Consider the following 5912-nt stretch of genomic DNA (forward strand, 5'->3'; position numbering starts at 1 on the left):
TGAGTCTCTTATAAACAATATATGGATGGGTCCTGCTTTTTTATCCAATCTGAAACCCTGGGCCTTTTGATGGAAGCATTCAGCCCATTTAAATTCAGAGTAACTATTGAAAAACATGAATTTAGTGCCATTGTATTGCCTGCAGAGCCCCCATTTCTGTAGATTTTCTGTTTCTTTCTGGTCTGCATGACTTTCAGGTTTCTCTTTGCTTACAGAATTCCGCTTAATATTTCTTGCAGGACTGGCTTGGTGGTCACATGTTCTTTTAGTTTCTGCCTGTCTTAGAAGCTCTTTATCTCTGCATCCATTCTGAATGACAGCCGTTTCAGATAAAGTGTTCCTGGCTGCATGTTCTTCCCATTTAGTACCCTAGATATGTTTTGCCAGTCCTTTCTGGCTTGCCATGTCTCTGTGGACAGGTCTGATGTTATTCTGATGTTCCTCCCTCCATATGTAAAGAACATCCTCCCCCTGGCTACTCTCAGGATAGTTTCTTTGCTTGCAAAATTTGTAAGCTTCACTATTACATATGAGGGTGTTGGTCTATTTTTATTGATTTTGGGAGGGGTCTTCTCTGCCTCTTGGACTTGAATGCTTGTTTCCTTCCCCAGATTAGGGAAGTTGTCAGTTATGATTTGCTCAAATATACCTTGTAGCCTTCTCTTTCTCTCCACCCACTCACGGATTCCAGGAGTTCTGACATTAGAATGTTTCATGGCATCATTAATCTTTCCAACATGTGCTACTAGCTGCCTATCTCTGTTCCTCAATTTCCTTCCTTTCCATCAGCTTATCTTCTAGAACACTGATTCTCTCTTCTGCCTCGTTTACCTTGGCTATAAGAGTATTCTCATTCATAGCATTTTTAAAATTTCACCTGGTTAGATCTCATTTCTGCCCTTAGAAATTCTATGTTGTCACTAATGCTTTTTTCAAGCCTAGCTATTGAATTTATGATTTCTATCCTGAATTCTATCTCTGACATCTTGTTTATATCTATATCCATTAGTTCTGTGGCAGGGGGCATTGTTTCTGGTTCTTTTCTTTGTTGAGAGTTCCTCCTCCTAGTCATTCTGTTGAGGGATGGTTGAGCAAGTGAGCAGAGTCCAAAATATCAATCATGACCCAAGAAAGATACACCTAGCAAAATCTGGAGTGGTCAGAAGCCACCACCAAAAAACAAGGCCAAAATGAAACACAAGCATAAAATCAAAAAATTTAAAAAAAAAAAAAAAGAAAGAAAAAAATGGGGATGGGGACCTATGATCTCTGTGAGGGCAAATCAGGATGTTCCAGTTGTTCCTGGGTGTATTTTGGTCCGTGTGTTAGGGGACAGACACTACATCCCCAAATTCCAAGGAATGTAAAACTTACATATATATACATGTGACGATAAAATTGAAGAGAGTGAGGACTAAAATGAGGCATGTATCTATGAAACATATAGGTGTGAAAAAATACAAGTTAAAAAGCAACCAGGAAATAAAAGTTGATACAATAAACATCTAGTTGAAATGAGGTTAAGGTAAAAGGAGAAAAACAGAGAAAAAGAAAAGGAGAATTATATCTGAAAAAAATAAAAAATATCTGAATTATATCTGGCTTCAGTCAACACCTGGAGCTCAATGTACTATTTTCTTTTGGCCTTGGGATCTTACAGTTTTGTGAGAGCCATAGGACTGTTGTCCAGCTGTTCTTCCAGCCCGTCTTCTGAGGGAGGGGCCTGCCATGCTATTTCTCAGGTAACCCTGCCTGGACAGTGTTGCTCTGCCCCCTCTTGGGGGAATGGGCTCAGTGGGGACTGATTCTGTGTGCTTTTGTTTCCTGGAGGCTTTCCATTCCTCTTCCAAGGATCAGAGCGAAAATGGCCCACACCCCAAACCTATGGCCCAGAGCAGAAAAAAATGCAGTCTTCTCTCTTTGATAAGCCCTCAAGAACAGTCTCCACTTCTGTATGCTCCCACAGTCTCCCACAGTGCATGCCCACAGCATCTCTTTCAGAGGTAGTCCCAGGGGCCTGGGAGTGCCATTGCCCTTTTTTATTTCAAAACCTCAAGTGGCTACAGGCTCGTGTGCACACCAGCAGCTCTTGGATCATGTCTGGGTGCTGCCTTAAAGCCCCTTCTGGGCGGTTATCACTCTGCAAGTTTTTGCCCGGTTGTGGGTGCGAGTTCCAGACTTTTTCAGGCTGCTCAGGAAAAGAGGAAAAGAGCAATTATCCACAGGCCTGGCTCAGAGTTTATAGTGATCTGAGCCGAGAGTCCCCTCCTGGCTTGCTGACCATAACCTGCTACCTGGCTCCTCTGCTAGGGCACTTTACCAGTTCAGGCAACCCCTTTTGCTCTGTGGTTCCTTGTATCCTGAGACCACAATGCCCTACCTAGAATTCTGCCTTTTCATTTCCTGAGGCCCTTTCAGAGAGGGATGTCTCTCACTAGAGCAGATTTCTAGGGCTCTGATTTTGCACTCCAGTGTTATACCACTTTCCAGGAGTCAGTTTAGGGAGGCTCCCTCCCCCTTTTGTTTATCTTCTGATATCTCCCCAACAGATCCATGACTCCACATGTCCTGCCTTGCAAAAACAGTCACTTTTCTGCTTGTAGATATCCAGATATACAGTCTTTTATCTCAGGATGATTTTGTGGGTGTTCAAAATGTTTTGTTAGATATCCAGCTAAATTCAGGGAACGAGTTGAAATGGGTTCCCTACTCCTCCACCATCTTGCCTCTCCTGGAATTATTTTCTTAATTTCCTTATCAGATGTTTCATTGCTAGTGTCTCTTTCACTTAAAAAAAAAAAAGATTTATTTATTTTAGAGAGAAAGAAAGTGTAGAATGAATGGGGGAAGGGGCAGAGGGGGAAAATATCCAAGGAGACTCCTAGTAAGTGTGGAGCCCAACGTGGGGCTTGATCCCATGAGCTATGGGGTCAGGACCTGAGCTGAAACCAAGAATCAGTTGCTTAATCAACTGAGCCACTCAGGTACCCCTATCCTTCACTTCTAAAGTGTAATTTCATTAGATACAGAATTCTAGGTTACTGGAGTTTTTTTCTTTCAACACTTAAATAATTACTCGACTTTCTTCTTGTTTGCATGATTTCTGAAGTACAGTCTGGTGTCATTCTTGATCTTCTGTAAGGAAGGTGATTTTCTTCAGCTTCCTTCAAGATATTCTCTTTTTCTTTGTTTCTGCAGTTGGTATATGACATGCCTTGGCACACAGTTTTTGATACTTATCTTGCTTGATGTTCTCTGAGACTCTTGGATCTGTGGTTTGATATCTTTCATTAATTTTAGAAAATTCTTAGCCATTACTACTCCATATATTTCTTATACACCTCTCTTTCTTCCTGTATTCTCATTATAAGTATGTTAAATCTTTTGTAATTGCCACAGATTTCTTGGATATTCTCTTCCATTTTTTTTTTTTCATTACTTTTTCTGTTTGAGCACAAGGTTTGGAAGCTTTTATTGACACATCTTCAGGATCACTGATTTCCTTGCCCATCAAGGCACTCTTTATTTATGCCACAGTGTTGTTGATTTCTAGCATTTCCTTGTGGATCTTTCTTAGAGTTTCCATCTCTCTGTGTACATTGCCCATCTGTTTTTGAATGTCGTTCACTTTTCCTCCTGGACCATCTTAGCCATAGTTTTAAAAAATTTTTTTCATTTGATAATTCCAGAGGTCTCTGTCATATTTGAGTCTGACTTTGATGCTTGCTTTGTCTCTTCAGACAGTGTTCTTGCTTTTGTTTTTGCCCTCCCCCTCCCTTTTTGCATCTCTTTTTTGTTGTTGAAAGCCAGACATATGTATTGTAATAAGAACTGAGGCAAATAGGCCTCTAATGAGAGCTGTACTTTTATCTGGAAAGTAGTTGTGCTGTGTTTAATCTTCACTGTACTTGTAGGTGTCAAAGCTTGCATTTCCTCCAGTGTTCTTACTGGGAGCACCTCCACTGTTCTTGGGTATCCCTTGAGACTCCTTTTTAAATAGATGCTGTGCCTCCATTATCAGCTCACTGAGTTGTGACCCACTTTGATGATACTGGAGCTCTGTGGATGGGGGCAAGGTGTTGGGGAGGAGAAGCATTCTATAATATTATGATTGAATCCTTATTCCTTTAATGGACTAATATCCTTGGGTTGTGACCTTTACAGAGTCCCTCAGTCCTTTTCCCCTCCCATTATGTGAGACAGGAAAACAAGCAGGGTCTCAGTCTAGGTCACACAGATTCCAACAAGAAGGCGTCGCCTGAGGGCAGATCCCTAGAGCAGAGTGACCAGAAGAGAATGCTCTGGCTTTATTTCAGAATGCCTACTTACCTCTCTCACTGCCACAAACACTAGGGGGACTTTTGTGAAATATTCACTGAGAGAACCTGGTCAGGCCTCCTATAGGTAAAACTCATGAAAGTGTGGTGGCCCCATAAGATGGTATCTGCTGTGTGTTGTTTTTTTAAAAATTTTTATTTATTTATTTATTTATTTATTTATTTATTTATTTATAATAAACATATAATGTATTTTTATCCCCAGGGGTACAGGTCTGTGAATCACTATGTTTTACACACTTCACAGCACTCACCATAGCACATACCCTCCCCAATGCCCATAACCCCTCCCCCCTCTCCCAACCCCCTCCCCCCAGCAACTGTCAGTTTGTTTTGTGAGATTAAGAGTCACTTATGGTTTGTCTCCCTCCTAATCCCATCTTGTTTCATTTATTCTCCTACCCCCTTAACCACCCCCCCCATGTTGCATCTCCACTTCCTCATATCAGGGAGATCTTATGATAGTTGTCTTTCTCCGATTGACTTATTTCACTAAGCATGATACCCTCTAGTTCCATCCACGTCATCGCAAATGGCAAGATTTCATTTCTTTTGATGGCTGCATAGTATTCCATTGTGTATATATACCACATCTTCTTTATTCATTCATCTGTTGATGGACATCTAGGTTCTTTCCACAGTTTGGCTATTGTAGACATTGCTGCTATAAACATTTGGGTGCACATGCCCCTTCAGATCACTACGTTTGTATCTTTAGGGTAAATACCCAGTAGTGCAATTGCTGGGTCATAGGGTAGTTCTATTTTCAACTTTTTGAGGAACCTCCATGCTGTTTTCCAGAGTGGCTGAACCAGCTTGCATTCCCACCAACAGTGTAGGAGGGTTCCCCTTTCTCCACATCCTTGCCAGCATCTATCATTTCCTGACTTGTTAATTTTAGCCATTCTGACTGGTGTGAGGTGATATCTCATTGTGGTTTTGATTTGTATTTCCCTGATGCCGAGTGATGTGGAACACTTTTTCATGTGTCTGTTGGCCATCTGGATGTCTCCTTAGCAGAAATGTCTGTTCATGTCTTCTGCCCATTTCTTGATTGGATTATTTGTTCTTTGGTTGTTGAGTTTGCTAAGTTCTTTATAGATTTTGGACACTAGCCCTTTATCTGATGCGTTGTTTGCAAATATCTTCTCCCATTCTGTCAGTTGTCTTTTGGTTTTGTTAACTGTTTCCTTTGCTGTGCAAAAGCTTTTGATCTTGATGAAATCCCAATAGTTCATTTTTGCCCTTGCTTCCCTTGCCTTTGGCAGTGTTCCTAGGAAGATGTTGCTGCGGCTGAGGTCGAAGAGGTTGCTGCCTGTGTTCTCCTCAAGGATTTTGATGGATTCCTTTCGCACATTGAGGTCCTTCATCCCTTTTGAGTCTATTTTCATGTGTGGTGTAAGGAAATGTTCCTATTTCATTTTTCTGCATGTGGCTGTCCAATTTTCCCAACACCATTTATTGAAGAGGCTGTCTTTTTTCCATTGGACATTCTTTCCTGCTTTGTCGAGTTGATCATAGAGTTGAGGGTCTATTTCTGGGCTCTCTATTCTGTTCCATTAATCTATGTGTCTG

This window comes from Mustela nigripes, chromosome 4 (assembly GCF_022355385.1).
Source record: "Mustela nigripes isolate SB6536 chromosome 4, MUSNIG.SB6536, whole genome shotgun sequence".
NCBI lineage: Eukaryota > Metazoa > Chordata > Mammalia > Carnivora > Mustelidae > Mustela > Mustela nigripes.